This window comes from Triturus cristatus, chromosome 9, assembly GCF_964204655.1.
Source record: "Triturus cristatus chromosome 9, aTriCri1.1, whole genome shotgun sequence".
NCBI lineage: Eukaryota > Metazoa > Chordata > Amphibia > Caudata > Salamandridae > Triturus > Triturus cristatus.
The window spans coordinates 724028819-724048789 of record NC_140592.1 but is presented as its reverse complement, the minus strand read 5'-3'; positions in this window follow the sequence as shown (position 1 = coordinate 724048789).

The following is a 19971-nucleotide window of genomic DNA, read 5'->3' as shown; positions in this document are numbered from 1 at the left end:
AGGTTTGCTGAATAAAGTTACTAACCTACATATTATTACAAACCATGCCTACTGTTAGTGAGATTATGACTGTGATATTATAGCGGACCAGAGACATCTCAAACACTGTCAAATGTTTTCCAAAGCCATGAACAAAATTTGTATTTCTAAATATTTCTGGGCTAACATTTCTGATGAATGAAGCTAAAAACATAATAAGATGGCTGGCTATAGCAGAATGTAGAGGGGATTTAAATGCATCTATGCAGTCATATTTTCTTTAAACTTTATTTTTTGATTTTTGACAGCAAAGGGTATACCATATAAATCAAGTAGAGTATTGCGGAGACCAATGGCCAAAATAAGACACCCATTACAATCTGTGAATTCAGATTTAATAGATTAACCAAATTTATTGCAACAAGAGACACCGACAACCCAAAGCATGGAACTCAAAGCATTTATTTGTTTCAATACTCTCACATTACTCGACTGAGGAGGTCAATCATGCCATTGGCTAGCTAAGCTCTTAGAATCCAATTTAAAATGGACAGCTGAAATCCCCAAGACTGTAAAGTTATTTGTATTAGCTATAAAATTTGAAATAATCAACAAATTGTAATCGTACATATCTGTTGCCTACCAGAAATGGGAATGATCAATTGTCCTGCGAAAAACTGAATTGGACCTCTAGCGAACGTGCTAGATAAATATCAAAAAGATTTTATCACTGTCACTGAGTAATTTAATGGCAACATGTTTGATGATGAACATACTAACCATGGTTAATCCGAGAGCCACACATCAGTCCCAATGAAAAGTCACTAAAGCTAATGTGCTATTAGATTATATGCACAGCATACATTTTTACTCTTTTAACAATCAAGAATTTTTACCCAGTTCACCCATTGGTCATTCGACTATAAGGTGCTAGTAGAATATATGTTTGATCATTTTCCAAAAATATTTGAACTGTCATTTTCTATTCAAATTATGTTGTTCTTACAGAGAAATTGATACAAGAGCCTCGTCAACACAAAAGGCAATAACATTACCAGAATTTACGAAGGTTTTATGTACTTACATATTATGTAAAGCCCAAGACCATTTTAATAGAGTCTGGAGTTGTTCCAGAGGGTATCTTTATTACGTGCAATAGTCTGCTAGTTAATTTGCATCAACCTTTGTCTTCTAACTTTTTTTCCTGCCTGCTACTTTCGTGTTTAATTCAATTACTAATGCAAACATATGTGTCATTAAAAGTCTCTGAAGACACAGCAAGGTGTAATTTGAAAGCTAAATAAGGAAATTATTTGGAAAAGTGTAAAACACTAAAGGGTGAAATACAAAAGCAGTATAAACTAAATACCTGGTTGGCAAAAAAGCATATGACTAAAAGTGCTCAATGGAAATGGACATGATAATTATTAAGAATGATGCCTCAGGTTTTTGGTCACTGAAAACAGAGCAGCATCAAATTGCTTTTGCAAAAACTGTTCAATCTGTAGGGTACTTCTCTAAATAATTCCAGAAGAGGGGTCCTTCCAGGAAACTTTGTACTTGGCACTGAAGGTCAATGAATGAACTGCTGTTCCTACTTGCCTTAATGGTTTGTTGATCAATCTATTCAAAGCTGATTTTGGGGTTCGAACATTAATGCTTTTTCTACTGTATTGTACAGTCTTAAGATGTCCCAATTTGTTTCACTCTTGGAAGCATTGAACCAATAAATAACAAGCATTTGCTATGCAATAGGTCTCACATTGGTGGAAGTGAGAGCTATTGGTGTTGCAAACGAGAACGTTTTTAACTTATGTTTTTTGGTTTGAAGCACTTATCTCTGCTGTTTGGTAATCTGATTAATGGAAGTAATTTCATAAAAGATGCATATATGTGTGCTTTGATAAATGTGTTGCATGAAGAAGCATTGTTTCTGAATATTCTTACATACTACAAATTTGCTTATATAAGCGTAATGTTCAATAAGAGAGTTTGCCTTTTAGAGATTAGAGTTGGCAGAGCCTTCTTGTATTTTTATGACCCAAATCTGTTAGGAGGCTGCAGACGGAGTTTGGAGAGCAGGTACAGCAGCTACAATATAAATGGGACGGAAGTGGAACATTGCGCTCTATTTGGCTTAAAACCCTAATAAATAATGCAAGGGAAAAGGGCTGCAACTGAGAGCGTGTGAATGGAGAAATGCGGTGAAGGAATTGGAGTTAAGAATACTGCAGTTATGATATTTTGTACTCCCATACAGGCTGGATGAGGGGTAGGCCGGCCGCTAGATGTGCTCGCAAATATTTGACCTTCGGTACACCAGTGAGCGTCCATTTTGACAATACGTTGGTGGCTCACTCTCTCTCCTATAATTTGGTCCCTTTTCCCTCCTGAATGTATGCTACATACTAGTGTGATCTATCTAGGGTATGGTATAATTTACATTAATTTATTTTCCACACCTACACGAGTAGATTAGGATTTCAATCCCGACGAAATGCCATGAACATTATGACACTAACAGGGCATGAAACATGTTCACCTTTTTTTTAAAAACACCACCTTGTGCTGGATTGGACCATTATATCCATCTTTAGCTAGACCTTACGTTTTTAACCATAACAAAGTAACCCAGTTATTAAATAGTATTTTGGGTTCTTTTAGTAATTTTTACTTCTAATTTTTTTGACCATATCTACTCAAATGTTTTCACACACACCATCACACCTCACCCGTCACATCGACAAAAACAAATGAACTCTGGCAAAGAGCCACCCAGCAAGGCCTGTTAGGCATTGCAGCGCCAGTCCAACGAGGAGCAGCCCAATAATGAAGCATGACACCCCTTGGGGTGTGTGAGGGCCCTTTCTCCTAAGGGAGCAGATCCCCTCACCTACCCCCAGGCAGCCTTTGACCTTCTCTCTTGATAGGAACTGCATACCTTTGTTTCGCACAGTATCTGTGGAGGCTTGAATGCTGGACTTTTATCTGCCTCTGGTCCCTTCTCGTTCGGTTCAGGTTACAAACAATAGAGAGGGAATGACTAAGGAGGGGCTAATGAACAAATTACCAGTTAAAGAAATACATTTACAAAAGACAGTCAAAGGTACCTATTAATAATATGGACAGAACATGGGCTGGACTTAAAGCCAATATTCAGAATACAACGTCTTGAAGACACACTGCAAGCGCTGCCTTGGCGAGACCTAAAAAATGGGAGTAGTTGGATCCAACAAACTACAGGCTGATCGCTTTGCTAAACAACAAGGCTAACATCTTCCCAAAATGAATTTTAAAAGAGTAATAGATGGGTGGAATTTTCGGACTATGAAGGAAAAGGTCTGGGGTATGGGGTTTGGAATGCCAAGGAACCACAATCCAAAATGGCAGCACTTGCTGGAGAGGTCTGCAACCTGAACTAATGATATGCCAAAATTCCAAGTTTCTAACAGACATTAGCGATTAAGAGCATAAATACACAGAAGGAAAACATAGTATCATACATGTCAACTGACTCAATTCAGGTGGGAGACACTTGATTTTTTAAGCCCAAAATGGCTGTATTTGAGGTGTCTCCCACCTAAATACTCCTCTGCTCCGACATAAGTCAATGGGGAAAATCAATTCCCCAGATTTTGTTTTCAAAATTTCTCTCTTACCAGCTTGGAAATGTTGACATGCATGCAGTGTTGCACTATTCTCTGACACTCTGGTAGAAACTGAAAATGAAACGAGGGAGCTCCAGCTTCGACGGCCTACCTGATAGGAGAAATAGCTGCAGAGCTGTACTGGCCTATCTACAGTAGAGGAAATGCTTTGCAGCTGCAAAGGAAATGAAGATAAGCAGAGGCCTGCATGGCGACGCTCGCCTGTAGATACACAGACCATCTTTGGATCCCTGAAAAGAACGGGTGCGGGACGGAGTGAGTTGTAGAGCCTGAAAAACACCTCCTGAGGTCAAAGACCGGCTAGGTTGACGGACCTGATATCCCAGCGGTATGCTGGTCTTGTCAGCCCCAGGGCCTGAAGGAACCGATTGCTAAGAGGAGGTGAGCAGCACTGTAAGTCAGTTGGGGGGACGCCACAGAGGAAAATGCAGACTTCTTCAAGAAGTCTAAATACCTAGCAAGAAAAAAGATTCCTAATTGGAAGAATGTATGGGGCAGAGATGTGAGAGAGAGCACTCACCTGAGGACGTCCCTCAACATGCTGGCTGGAAGTGAAGACAGGTGTGACCCCTAGACAGAGAAGAAAGACAAAGTCCTCAGGAAAAGAAAGGGGAGAAACAGTAGAAACAACTGAGATGAAAGAAAGAGGTGGGAGAGGCAGGAAGAGCTAATTAGAAGGTATTTCCAGAGGCAGGTAGACCAGGAAGATTCAGGGAGACTAGATGAGAAAAGCAGGAGAAAGACAAGGGACACAAATACAGCAAGCTTGAAAAAAGAAGCCTTGAGAAATCATCCAAGCAATGCAGCGGGTGATATGATGCAGGTGAGTAAAATTTGACTGGCCTTGATGAATGGACCGTGGAATGGTGGATGCCACCTCCTGGGACCAGTGAAAACTACGAACCCTTCCCTGTCCAGGAGGGCGGTGGCTTTGTCAGGTGGGTTTTGGGTCGATCGAGAGTTCCTGAATTCGAAAAGCATCGGAAGGGGGAAGGAACGAAGTTTTGACATTCTGTAACCTAAACGTATTAGGTAGGGTGTCTGCCTTAGGCTCTAGGGTGGCATATGCGGTTGATAAATATGACTGCCTGGAGGACCCTGTCTTCCGAGAATATCAGGCAAATCATAGTCAGCATTATTTCGCTGAAAATCATAACACAGCCTCTACTAGAATGCCTTCATGGTGGTCACACAGGGCATCTGCATCCAATAGTAGTGGAAGTCCACAGGACCTTGGACATCTCTGTCCAAGGGAAGGGACGCTGAGAAGCACCTAAGGGAAGCTGAGAAGCACCTTGCTGGGCTGGTAAAAGCGGCAGACCGTAACCCCACGCTTACCTCACAGTTCACAGTTGTGAAATCTTCCTACACCGCTCTCCTAGATCGTCCTCAACGCTTTATCTCCACGGCCCCATGCAATGAAAGTGCACAGAGAGGACGATAAGTTGGGCTGACCTGGCTCCAGACACACTACAGGGGGGTGGAGGACAGACACAGCCCTATTCAGGTGTCAGTGACAACTCCTCCTACCACTCTAGCTCAGGAAGACCCATCAGCCTGGTGATGGGCCATCAGGATATGCAGGGCACTCCTGAGCTCCCTTTACGTGACTGTCTAGAGTGACTGCACAAACAGCCCAACTGTCAGTCTAAACCAGACGTGCATTCTAAAGGCAGGCAGAGGCACAGAATGGTAAATCAAGAAAATGCCCACATTCCAAAAGTGGCATTTTCAAGCGCACAATTTACGAACCAACTTCACTAAAAGATGTATATTTAAATTGAGAGTTCAGGGACTCCGAATGTCAAATCTCCATCTTATCCCAATTGGAAGTTACTCTTGTAAGAGGTTACTAGGCACCTCCAAAGATAACCAATGGGAGAGATAGTCCTTGCAATAGATAAAAACAAAATGAGTAGTATTTAACTATAAGGACTTTTACAACACACCAGTACATGTCCTACCTTTTAAATTCACTGCATTCTGCCCATGGGGCTACCTTGGGCCTACCTTAGGGGTGCCAAAAATGTAGTAATAGGGAAGATCTGGGGCTGGCAAGTGGGGTTGTTTGCCAGGATGTCATGGCAGTTTATAACTGCATTCACAGACACTGCAGTTGCAGGTCAGAGACATGGTTGCAGTGCTTCTCATGTGGGTGGCACAATCAGTGCTGCAGGCCCACTAGTAGCATTTGATTTACAGGCCGTGGGCACACACAGTGCACTTTACTTTGGACTTACCAGTAAATCAAATATGCCAATCATGGATAAATCAATTACAAATACAATTTAGACTGCTAGCATATGCACTTTAGCACTGGTTGGCAGTGGTAAAGTGCCCAAAGTTCTAAAGCCAACAAAAACAGGTCAGAGAAAATAGGAGGAAGATGGCAAAACGTTTGTGGCTAACTGGCCAGGTTGAACATATTTCCTTTTGAACCAAGCTATCATTGCCTGGTTCAACTAATGATGTTAAAAACTGTTTTCTCGTGGTAATAACGTTGGCTCGTAGACCTTCTTTCATGGTGTTCTTCTCAGAAACATATGTGCTTCATATCTACACTGCATTCATTCCAAAAGATGTGTTGGTCTTTCACGTGGGCTTGTCCATCACTTTTACATCCTTTTTTCCTCCTTCTCACCCCATCACAGAGGAGCAGCCACTGCATAGGCTTGATCTCAGGCATGTATGTTTTTTTATATACACTGCACAGAGTGGATGATCACCTCTTTGTGGCCTTTGTTGGAGCTAAGATTGCTGAAGGGATGACCCACAGCCAATCCAAGTGGGGTTGACAGTTACATTAAAATCTGATTAGCCTTGGCCGAGACAGGCACTCGGGCTGGCATTTCTGCCCACTCCACCAGGGCCTGGCTGTACTGCTCTCTCCAGAGGCAATCTGGTGGCTGATATTTGCCAGGCAGCCACTTGGTCTTACTTGAATACTTTTATGAAACATTATTGCCTCACAGCAAAAGCACACAGTGAAGGATACTTTTCCAGGGCTTTGCTGAATGTCCTCCTTGGTTAATCAGCACTATTCAATTCACATCCATGGGCAATCGCTTTGGACTCATTCACAAGGTAAAGCATCTGCAGGAAAAGGTATCCAACAGTAGAAAAAAGTTAGTTAGCTTTGGTAAGATTATTTCTCCGAGCATTAGAATATTTATATCATCTTGCAGATTCTTCCCCGGCCATCCTCCTCCCCTCAGTTATTGCTGTTGGTGGTAAGGTCCCAAAGTTTCCAAATATATCAGCTGTCATTAATGCTCTTTTGGGCTCCTCACCACACAACTCGAAGGGACATGGAAAAGGTACCAGGAACTGATCCCAGCACATGTGTGGAATGTAGCAGGCATTCAACAAAAGTAAGGTCACCTCTGCCCAGGATGACAACTGGCAGGCCATCCCTACCATATTCCTGGACACAGTGCTCTCTGGTTGTTAATATTAATAGAGACCTTGAATACAATGTTGTTTAACAGCAGCAGGACCATTGTCATTGCTTAGACTACTTGAGAAGACCTTTTGGGTACTGGCAATCTTGTTTTTGGTAAGAGCATGTTGAAGTAGGTTCAGCTCTACTGCACTATACTAAGAGCCACTAAAATTATACTAAGGTGGAGGACCAAATTATGCAGCAGGTTTCACTAAATTATGCATCAAGAAAAGGCAATCTATGTGGCATATTTCACCAGTTTCTCTGGCAGTGTGTTTTTGATTTTTTTTCATTTTAACACATAAATACAGTCTGGGCATAGGTATCACATCATTAGAATTAGTTAAACACCTCAATTCAGCCCTCAGCAACAGAAGGGTGATAAGAAAACGTTTGCATTGGGCTGGCTACTGCGCGGCACCACATATGATTCTTTTTTTAGCAACTTTTGATGTGTTTAAGCTAGAAACATTTTTTTGTTGAAATCAGCAAATTAAGCAGCAGGTGGCAGATTATGTGGCAAGTGCGCCAATTCATAATAATGCAGAAAAGCCACGGCAGCAGAATCATGTAAATCAAGTGTCCCTGAACACTGGAATTAGGTTAGTCAGATACTAGTCTGAAATGTAGTTTTTTTGTTGAGATTTATCTTGAAATAACTCCATGCTGCAAGGTTGACTAAATTATGCACTAGGGAAAGGCACCACCTTCCATTAAAAATAGTACTTCAGAACAATATAGTACATTTCTTACTTATTTTGTTTGTCGCACTAGTGGGTACTTGAAGATAAGGGACCTTAAAAAGATAGATGTCATACTACTGCTTCTTCTAAAGTTTTAATGATCTGATGAAACTACTGTAGTTTGGAGAGCAATGTCTGAGATGTGAGCATGAATCAGTGCTAATAGTAAAAAATCATGACAAAGAAAAAATCATTCAATCTACCAATATTGAAATACACTTACGAATATAAGATTTTTGTCCCCCCGCAGACAAAAGTCCTTTTACTGTCCATTCAATCCGGATGTTTACACTATGTGAACAACAACTTCACCTCTTTAAATGGTTAATTGCATAAATGAATAATTAAAGACCGACAGTTAACTTTCAGGAAATAACTGCCATTGCACTGAACCCTTTGTGCAGCAATTTTAGTAACCTTTCATCTGTTTAAGCTAGAAACCAATAGCTATGTGGTAGTGTTTAAAAAATATTGCCACTTTTAAAGCCACCTATAAGAGGTAAATCCTGTGCAGATATAAGTCTTTTTGTTTGAGGAGGGGAACGGTTAAATGTGACTTAACCCCTGTAAGTCACTTTGCGATTTTATATACATCGGGGGGAGGAGAAATCTGTTGAGCTTTTTAATGAAACAACTCTGCTGAATTTTATTTGTAAGCAGTATATTTTGTTATGAGATAAAAATAATGTTACATATTTAACTGCATTTTAAGGTAGTATAAAAAGAACAGCAAATTGGGTTAATAATATTGTTGTACTTATACCCAGCAGCTTCTCTGAACTGCCTATGGTCTCCAAATCCCAACAAGTCTATTAGATGTCTAGCTTTGTGTTTTCCTAGTCTCAACAAAAGCTTGGAAGCTCTTTTTAGACTCTTAGCTTTTTCTGCTAGGAATCAAGCCCCTTTCCATGTAGCTCTAACTTTTTCCCTGTATTTTACTATTTTATTAATAGTATATTTTGGTTTAACACAGACCATATAAAAATGAGAATACCATACATACAATTCAAATAGACTACTACCTAGATACAAATTAGATAGCTTTCTCAGCAGTCCTTAAGTTAAAACATCACAAAATGTACAGACTGAACTAATTACATTAGGATAATCTAACTCCATTATTGTCTCAAAGGCTCATTTTACTTGAGTGATGTTTTTAATTCAAACATAATCTGAAATAAATTAATCCTATTCATTTTTAAAATAGGTACAGCATAGTTATATATGAATGTTGAGTTACAACCTGACCAGGACTACATAATCTACTTGTTTGTTTTTACATGGAATGGACTGCCAAGCTTCTGGCTGTGTGTATCTACATTTCCTAAATGAGTGTTTAATTAATTTAGCCTCATCATGAGATTTTGGCCTCCACCCTTGACAGTTCCTCTTTTTAGCTGTCGGCGGTCTGGACAAGGCCTCCCTTATCCAACCCTATTTAAGTAGTAGTACGTTTATTTCAGAAGAAAATGCATTCCATAAAACTTGCAATCATAAAACAATCCTATATAAACAATTTTATACCATTTTACAATAAGAATAAGATAAAAGAAACACAAGTTTTCAGGATAGCTCCAACAGAAAATCTCTATAAAATATTCCATTAAGGATGGAATCATTTTAAAAGAGTTAAAAAAATAATAAATGTGCAAAAAATTAAAATACAAAAACAACTAACAGTTGGTGCACCCAACTTCAGTTCCATCTTTCATCTTAAGAATAGAAAGGCTACATCCATAGGGACACCCCCACGATCTAACACAATAGTTGCCAACAATAAATATAGTGCTAAAACACAGTTTAAGCTAATCTAAAATTTAAGACCATTTGCTTTCCTAACAAGACCTACTGAGAATAAATATTTGCTTACAGCAAAAACTGTGTAGGCGGATGTGACGTCCTTTAAAATTCTTAGTTCATCCAGATACCTCCAGACACCAGGGTAATTACATAAAGGGCATGACTATTTTCTTCTGGGTTTTTTGTATGCTGGACAAAAAAGCGATGTACTGTTTCATCTACAAACTGGGAGCACAAAATCCAAGCAGCTGTATAGACATCGCACGTATCCACAATGCCGCAAAAGACCCCGGTTGCAGTATATCATAGCGGAATTTCAAATAAAGCAATTTACCCAGTTGCTGAAGTGGTAGATTCAGGGCATTTTCAAAACAGGATCTATGCTTAATGAGCAAAAATGTATTTGTCAGTCTACCATGGATGGGGGAACAAAGGAGACTTGTCTGGATGTACTCCCAATGGCATGTTTTTAATTGCAACTTGGAAGTAACCATCAATAAACCAGGGTTCAACCAAAGGTGACCTAAATCCAGTCTGTTAATTCAATGGCAAAGATGTTTGAACCACGGCAAAGAGAGGCCTGTATCAAGAGTTAGCAATTCCTTCACTGCCCTCCAATACGTACGCAACTCCTCAGTAGTCCACAGCCTCGTCCAATATAAAAGGGCCTTAACCTAGCGAGGTCCCCCGCTCTTTTTAGATCAACATCCAAAAACATAAGGATTAAAGAGTTAGAGGGAAGTAAGAAGATGGAGAAGCGAACAAACAAACTTATTTTCGCTTATAGTAAGAGAGACTAGGTTAGCATGGCTCCATATAAAGCAGTGGATTGGACCTTCAGTTTGGATAGTTCAAGAGCTGGAAGTAGGGCTCTTGAAGCTATTCCCTGGAATTTCCTATATATCATTGAGGCTTGATGCTGAAATGTTGCCCTTCTCTCCTCAATGTGTGCGGACCACAATAATTTGCTATCAAGGAATATACCCAGATACTCAAATCTATGAATTCGCTCCAGATTCTCATTGGCTAAAGTTAGAACTTGCCTAAACGACTTGTACGGTCTAAATGTCATAAATTTGGTTTTTACAATCTTGATCTCAAGACCCTTGGTGGAGCAAAAAGTCATTATAATTCACCAAAAGCTGTTAAAGTCGCATAGGAGTCTGTGAGATTAGAAGGATGTCATCAGCAAAAAGTAGTGCCGGAACCCTAGCTCCATCCAGGTTAGGCTAATCTATAATCCCATCAATCAAATATAGGGGGGGAGTGTAGGGGCTAGGACGCACCCTTGCCTGACTCCTCAACATATAGAAATCCTATCAGTGAGTTGTCCCCTAGAATACTTGGGCAAAATTGATCTGATGGAGGCTTATTAATTGGACAAGAAGGGCCTCCGGGAGCCCTAGCTCCTTTAAAGAAGCCCATAATAGTCCCCTGGGGACCAGGTCAAAGGCAGCTCTAAGATCAACAAAAGCTATTTAACTCTGGCCTTCTTTGAGTCTCGTGATTTCCAGAGGATAAGCAACAGCCTCAAAACTTGATCGATGGTACTAACTTTTGGCCTAAATCCCGCTAGGTAAGGGGTCAAAATTTCAGTACCCTCAATCCAATCATTAAGTTTATTTAACAGCTGTCTGGCATACACCTTCTGGAGTGTACCCAGGAGGATAATAGGCCTGTAGTTTGTAGGAAGCCCCCGATCCCCCATTTAAAATATGGGGATGATCTCAGCCCCTTTCCATGTATAGGGAATGGGGATGCCAGCAGCTACGGCATTTGTCAGACAGTTGATAAAAGGAACTCATACCAACAGATCATGGCGAAATAAATCGCCAGGGATTTTGTCTGGGCCTGGGGATTTGCCCTGTTTAATTGAGGTAATTGCTATTCTCGTACCCTTAACAGAAAAGTAGAGTTCAGAGATCGTACACTGTAAAGATGTAATAGGTTGTAGTATTAGGTCTAAAGAAGGCTGTTCACATAAGCGGGTAAAATAGTCCACCCAAACCCCTGGAGTCAGATAGCAAGCGATCTGGGAATGTGAGGACCTGTTTCACTTGGCGATTATTTTCCAGAATAGAGCGGTATATCCCCCATTTTAGCAGCCATTAGTAGATCACCCCAGCAGCCATTCTCCCAAGCTCTCCAAGCTGATCTGTTTTCTTATATGGGGCTCATAGTGCCCATACCTCCTGTAAGTTATTATTTTTTAGTGCAGTTGATAATTCTTTTCTGACTTCAGTGCAACCCTTGGTGTACCAGAGATTACTTTCAGTACTATGGGACCTGGCTAGATTTTTTCCTAGAAGGAGTTTAGTCAGAATTGGATTAAGAGAGGTTACCAGTTTAGTATGTATATGTTATAGGAATCTTAGAATAAGCTAGAGCAACAGATTCCGATTGTGCCTATACAAAAGCATTATATACATCAATAAGAGTATCTTGATTCCCTGTAAGAGGGCCATTTAATGGGCCTACGATTATTCGCCATAACTTGGGTTGTAGCTATAGGTGCTAAGATACAGGGGGGGGGGGATTGATCCAGTGAGACAAATGTTTAGCATGTAGAGGCTAATGATCACTCTCCTCCCTATGTTCAATGGAAAGGTCTACCAGCATATTTCACATTTTGGCCTTGATTATGATAAAATCTAATTTGGATTGTGATAAACCTTTCTTAAAAGTGGGAGCTCCCTGCTTATCAGAAGGCCATCCATTGCATGCCCTCAGGCCATTTTTCAATGTGAACTAGACAACTTGCATTGCTTCAACTGAACTTGGAACATAGTGCTTGATGTTAAGGGCAGGTATGCCCCAACTCTCACCTTCCTTCTCATGAATCATATCATAACCATACATGGGTTCATAGTTTATTTTAAGATCTCCTCTTATGACAATGTAATCTTTAGAGTTAATTGGATGACCAGCCTGCTGAAGGATTGATAGAGTAGGTGATTCTGCTCCCCTGCTTTTAGGCCTACAGTAAACGTGAAACAAAAACATACAAGGCCCCCCATGGGAACAGATTTTTAAACCCAAAACATCTGGGGAGGCAATATACAGGACAACAATATGGAGGTTTTGGTGATTTTTTGTCCAAATTATTATCCACGGAGGCCCTGCTGTGGGCAGAAGGTATGGCATTGACAAAGTATGATGTATAGCCCAGCTTATAAAAGGGCTCCATCATCCATGTTTCTAGGAGTAGACAAATGTCAAAGCCTTCAATGTATTCCATCCAGTCTGGTGCCAGCAGGTTGGGCTTGATACCTGCGATATTCCAAGAAAGAATATTAATTGGTCCATTGGGGTTATTGTTAGAGCTAATAGTAGGTGGAGTAGTTGATAGTAGAGGGGCATAAAAATTGAAACAAGGCTATTCTGCTTGGAACAGCAGAGGGAGAACAATTGGAGAAAGGACTAAGGTTCCATTGTGATCACCAGTTCCTGTGGAATGGCCAAAGGCACCAAATCTGGGTGCAGCAGATTGCTAGATGAAACCCTCTTTTGGAATAATGCTGCTTAAATCCACTAGAGAGCCGAGTGTTTCTCTTGTGACCCCCAATTTTGTTGATGATTCTCTACCCATAGAAGCCATAGCACCATTGGCCTTTTCAAGTCAGTCTTGCACATCCAAGGATGATAGTGGTTCAAAGAGGTTAAATGTTAAAATCAGTCTGACCACAATTAGAACAAGCATTGGCATATCCAATAGGTCACTATCAAATGAAGGAAAAATAAAAGCGGGTGGGCTATATTTAACGAGGTCCAGTATACAAGCCCTGAAGTAGTTATACGAGAAGGGTATACAGTTCCTCTAGTTGTACAGGAGTGTGAAGAATACACTCATCCTTGGGATCGAGACAAAGTGGGGAGCAATGTCTAGTTGGCCTGGGAGTGTACTAGCATGTGTTGGATGGGGGAACCCACATTGGTGGAACTAAAACCCTCACACACCCAGCAAGCTAGGTGTCATGCTTCATCATCTGGGTTTTGCTCCTCGTCGGGTCGGCGCTGCAATTCCCGACGGGCACCCAAAGATGGGGCTCTTTAGCGGAGATCTTTTGTTCCTTGCCGAAGGTGAGTGCAAGTGAGGGCCAGGTAGATGTAGACGTTAGTGAGTGTGTTTTAAAACGGGGTTGGTTAGTCTGAATAATGGATTTTATTCGGTCAGTAAACCACCCTATTAAAAACGAAATGAGAGGCGGTGGTCTAGACACAATGGGTCAGGGACTACTCTGCTCTACTCAGATGGTCAACATGTTTCTTGCCTCAAGGTCAGGGGGATCCAGCGGCAATTCATCAGGACCGGTGAAATTGAACTATCTACAAAATTGTGAGGGTGTGCAAACAATTTATTTACAGTGGTGTCTGGATAAAAACTACCCTAGGGAAGTGTCAGGAAAACTAAATACTTCCGTTATGGATTGGCCTAGAGGAAAAGGAGAGAGGAAGCAAAACAAGCCAACACAGTACATTAAAAACACACACTTAGTCATGTATATACAATTCGTAGTATGGAGCCAAGGACTCCTCATATGCATGTCCACTATAAAAGCAGTTGCGCTAAACAGGAGTGATCATGCATAGGTGGATGCAGTGTGCAGGTACGTGTCAAGTGATAAACATCCAAACCACTCAAAATCTTACGTTATGAAGTCTAGTAATGCTCACCTAACGTTATAGAAAGTGCCGCTCCAGTCGGTACATGGCGAGCCTCTTGGGGTGGCGTGTTAGCCTACTGTAGATAGTAGTACAAAAATGTAAAGCAAGAGGCTCACACAGGTAGGTGTGTCCGAGTAACACACTCACTGGTGCTAGGTATAGTCAGGACAAAGTTAGCAAGGTCCCCCGGCACCAAGGTAACCGGAAGCCGCCGCCCGAGGAGCGACTCGACCCCCGGCCCCGAGCGTCTCCCAAGAGAGAACACGAGGTAGCCTAAGGATCGGTTCGCTGCAACAGCCGAGGTCAGCCGTCCACCGGAGCAGAGGGGATCTCTGCTCGTTCAGTCTAACGATTTTAATCGGAAGTAACTACTTACAGTTCTGTCGCCCAAGGGTGGTCTGCAAACCTACCCCGCTCCGCCGAAACCGGGAAGTGTGGTTTGATTTCCACTGTTCAGTTAAGAACCAATCCGGTAAGGTGTAAGCGAGTTCTGATTGGGCGTCTGTAATCTGACGAATTAGTTCGGAAACAACCCCGTCTACATAGAGTGACTATGGGCGCCATCTTGGAATGGGGTGTTACGGTAGGTAACAGATGGTGTTAGTGCATCTAAGAGGTCAGGAGGGGGTTCTTGGGAGTGATAATGAACTTCATAAAGTCCTCGTCTAGTGTATCCCTGTCTAATCCAGAAAAGCAACGCATTGTGTGCATAATGCCATGAATCAGAAATCATATATATATATGAATGGCTAGTTGGTGTTAAAACAGGCATAACGGGAACACTCGCAATGTCAGTGGATGTCAGTGATATCCTGTAGGGGTTACAGGGTATGTCCGATCACTGTCAGTACTGTGAATCTAAGTCCATCCCTTGTATCCCTCGTGAGGACAGGACTGGTGGTTAAACTCGGGCATGCATCCGGATCTCAATGTGTCAAGGTACCCCATGGTATGTCGTCATTCAGACCTCTTGTGTCAGATGCCAATCTGTGTACCCATCTTTGTTCTAATCTAAACAAGGCTTGTGATGTAATGCCTGGATGTGATTCAAGAACGACCCATCTTAAGGAGTCTGCTGTGTGATGGAGACTTTTAAAATGGCAGTACAGTTTCGTGGTCTCCTTTAAGCATCTGATGTTACTTTTGTGCTCTGTAATACGTGTCTTGATGGGTCGTGTCGTCATCCCTATGTAATTCAATGTACAAGGGCACTGTAACAGATAGATACAATTCGTAGAGTTACAATTTGTATGACGTACCAATGTCCAGGTTAAGCTGTCGGACAGAATCAATTCCTTGGTAGTCATCGTCTGTTTGCAGGATGTGCAATTTCCACACGGGAAATGTCCAGTGACTGGTGGAAGCCCCCATAGAGTACCCTGGGGGTTCTGCGTTACTTTTTTAGGTCTGGTGTGGATCAAAATATCTTTCAGATTTTGCGTTCTTTTAAAAGCAAACCTGGGTTGGGGCAGAGACAGGTTCCCAGCAGCTAGGATGCCCCAATGTTTTTTAATTACTTTTTTCATGTTATTAGAGGAAGGGGTGAACGAAGTGACACAGGTCAAGGTATCGGTTTGTTCCCGGGTCTTGGTCTCAAGTAAAACCTCTCTGGGGTTATTCCTAGCACGTTTCATGGCTTTTGTGATAGTAACGGTTGGGTACCCTCTCTCTTTTAAATTATTTGCCAAAATGTCTGCCTCTTTTTTGTAGTCTGACACAGAGCTGCAATTTCTCCTCACACGGAGAAACTGACCAAAAGGTAGGTTGTCCCTCAGTGCTTTGGGGTGGTGACTACTATACAGCAGAAGGCTGTTCCTGTCTGTTGGTTTTTTGTAGAGGCTAGTTGTCAACACCCCGGACTCTAATCTGATGTCTAGGTCCAAGAAGGCAATGTGGGAAGGAGAAATGCGGTTGGTAAATTTTAAATAGGGGTTCTGGATATTGATCCATCGACAGAACTCTTCACATCTGCTCAATGAACCCTTCCAAAGGATGAGGACATCGTCAATAAAACGCCTCCACATAATCAGATTCTCGTCAAAGGGGTTGGTGGGGCACTGAATGACCTCTTCCTCGAAAGCTGCCATATAGAGGCAGGCTAGACTAGGGGCAAATGTGCTGCCCATAGAAGTCCCTTGGCATTGGTGGAACAGTTCGTTCCTGAATTCAAAGAAATTCTCCGTTAATGCTAGGGATGCTAGGTCCATGATGAAAGACACAGGAGTGGGTGATGTCCAGTCTTCCTTACGAAGGGCCTCTTCGATCACAGTTAGGGTGGCTTGTTGTGGGATATTTGTGTATAACGCCTCCACGTCTAAGGTGACCAGAAGGCTGATCTCCCCATTAGGTTCAAACCCTTCTACTGTTCTTAGGATGTCACTGGTATCTTTGATATAGGACGGTATTCTTTGGACCAGGGGTTGTAAAAAGTGATCCACAAATCTGGACAGTGGCTCTAGAACGGAACCGATCCCGGACACAATGGGCCTGCCTGGGGTCGGAAAAGTTCCTTTATGGACTTTTGGCAAAGTGTAAAAGTATGGTGTTACAGGATTACGTGTATTAAGGTAATCGGCCTCTTTCTTTGTGATCCACCCATTAGTCTCTGCCTCCAGGGTAAGGCTATTGATAGCGTTCTTCAACCTAGGAGTGGGGTCTAATGTTATAGGTGTATAGTATTTCCGATCACCTAGTTGTCTCCGACACTCTCTCTCATAGTCAAGGGTGGACTGGATGACTGTAGCCCCACCCTTGTCTGCTTGTTTAATTATGATTGTGTGGTCGTCAGCCAGAGCCCTGGCTGCATTCATTTCCTCTTTTGAGAGGTTATAGAAAGTGTTAGACCTGTCTCGTGTCACGGCAAGATCTTTGAGTATCGCTTTTTCAAAGGTTAGGACTTCTGGGGGAACCATGCCAGCGCTGGGGGTAAAGGTTGATGGATTATGTAGCCCAGTATCTGTGTTATCTGCATCTATAAAAGATTCGTTATGAAAAAAGGCTTTTAGGCGAATCTTTCTAAAAAAACTATGCAGTTCGCATGCTTCCCTGAATTTGTCTATCCTTGGTGTGGGTACAAAACCCAGTCCTTTGCGAATCACTCGCAGTTCAACGTTGTTGAGAGGTCTTTCAGAAAGGTTGATTACTAGGTCCTTCTGCCCCTGCGTTGGCTCCGGGTCTCCATCGGGGGCTGGACTTGGTCCTGCCACTGGACATGCTGTGTTCCTCGCCTTCGCCCTCTTCCTCTGCCCCAGCCTCTGCCTAAAAAAGGTTGGGGGTTGGCTCCTGGATAGAATTGGGGAGGGCAAGGGGGAAACATAGGATATTGCCAAAATTGAGTTTGTGGTGGACCGGGGAACATTGATTCCCCTCGATTATAGAAGGTTCGGTTGTTCTTTCTTCTCTGGTTCGGAGTGTCCCAACTGCCAGAGCTCGAGTTGCTATTATTGGAGTCCCTCCTGCTATTGTTACTCGATTCCTCGTCGCTGGAATAATTATTCCTATTAGGTGTGAAATCTGGTTTCAGGTAGGGGAAGATCTTTTCTTTGTCAAATCTCGAGATGTCCTTCTGTAGCTTCGCTATCTTCTGTTTGAGAAGATACTCTCTATTCTCCGTTATTTCTGAGTTAATCTCAGCCAACTTGGTTTTGAAGGTGCTGTTGGGTACTGACGATTTCATAGTAGACTCAGCGGCTTGTATCCGTAATAGCAAAGCATCAGCGAGTCTTTTGGCAGTGTTAATTATAAGGACTAGGAGATCACGGGTACATTTCCAAGAGACTCAGGACCAATCCTTCTTGAATGGAGGATCCTCCAGAAATAATCTGGGGAAGATATTCACGATCAATCCATTGGGGGCAATGTTAGCCCTCAAATACTCAGTCATAACAGCTCCGTGCATCGTTATTCTGAGCCATTCTTTGTTAAGGGATACTAAGTTAGACCAGTCATCCGAGTGGGACACGCTTGCTGTTGTTCCGTCTGCTCCTAGGAGTGACGGTGTTCTAAGGATGTCAGTGACTGCATCCTCGCCATAACTAATCCCTAATTCTCCATCCATTGTGTGGAAAATGGGGAACAATGGCCACTAACCCAACGTGAGGGATTAGTCTGTTGCAGAGTGGGCCTAACAGTGTGAGTTGACACTGTAGGTAACCTCAATACTTTCCTACGGTTTTCCAACCGCGCAAGAAATCACTATCAAATGAAGGAAAAATAAAAGCGGGTGGGCTGAATTTAACGAGGTCCAGTATACAAGCCCTGAAGTAGTTATGTGGGAAGGAGAAATGTGGTTGGTAAATTTTAAATAGGGGTTCTGGATATTGATCCATCGACAGAACTCTTCACATCTGCTCAATGAACCCTTCCAAAGGATGAGGACATCGTCAATAAAACGCCTCCACATAATCAGATTCTCGTCAAAGGGGTTGGTGGGGCACTGAATGACCTCTTCCTCGAAAGCTGCCATATAGAGGCAGGCTAGACTAGGGGCAAATGTGCTGCCCATAGAAGTCCCTTGGCATTGGTGGAACAGTTCGTTCCTGAATTCAAAGAAATTCTCCGTTAATGCTAGGGATGCTAGGTCCATGATGAAAGACACAGGAGTGGGTGATGTCCAGTCTTCCTTACGAAGGGCCTCTTCGATCACAGTTAGGGTGGCTTGTTGTGGGATATTTGTGTATAACGCCTTCACGTCTAAGGTGACCAGAAGGCTGATCTCCCCATTAGGTTCAAACCCTTCTACTGTTCTTAGGATGTCACTGGTATCTTTGATATAGGACGGTATTCTTTGGACCAGGGGTTGTAAAAAGTGATCCACAAATCTGGACAGTGGCTCTAGAACGGAACCGATCCCGGACACAATGGGCCTGCCTGGGGTCGGAAAAGTTCCTTTATGGACTTTTGGCAAAGTGTAAAAGTATGGTGTTACGGGATTACGTGTATTAAGGTAATCGGCCTCTTTCTTTGTGATCCACCCATTAGTCTCTGCCTCCAGGGTAAGGCTATTGATAGCGTTCTTCAACCTAGGAGTGGGGTCTAATGTTATAGGTGTATAGTATTTCCGATCACCTAGTTGTCTCCGACACTCTCTCTCATAGTCAAGGGTGGACTGGATGACTGTAGCCCCACCCTTGTCTGCTTGTTTAATTATGATTGTGTGGTCGTCAGCCAGAGCCCTGGCTGCATTCATTTCCTCTTTTGAGAGGTTATAGAAAGTGTTAGACCTGTCTCGTGTCACGGCAAGATCTTTGAGTATCGCTTTTTCAAAGGTTAGGACTTCTGGGGGAACCATGCCAGCGCTGGGGGTAAAGGTTGATGGATTATGTAGCCCAGTATCTGTGTTATCTGCATCTATAAAAGATTCGTTATGAAAAAAGGCTTTTAGGCGAATCTTTCTAAAAAAACTATGCAGTTCGCATGCTTCCCTGAATTTGTCTATCCTTGGTGTGGGTACAAAACCCAGTCCTTTGCGAATCACTCGCAGTTCAACGTTGTTGAGTGGTCTTTCAGAAAGGTTGATTACTAGGTCCTTCTGCCCCTGCGTTGGCTCCGGGTCTCCATCGGGGGCTGGACTTGGTCCTGCCACTGGACATGCTGTGTTCCTCGCCTTCGCCCTCTTCCTCTGCCCCAGCCTCTGCCTAAAAAAGGTTGGGGGTTGGCTCCTGGATAGAATTGG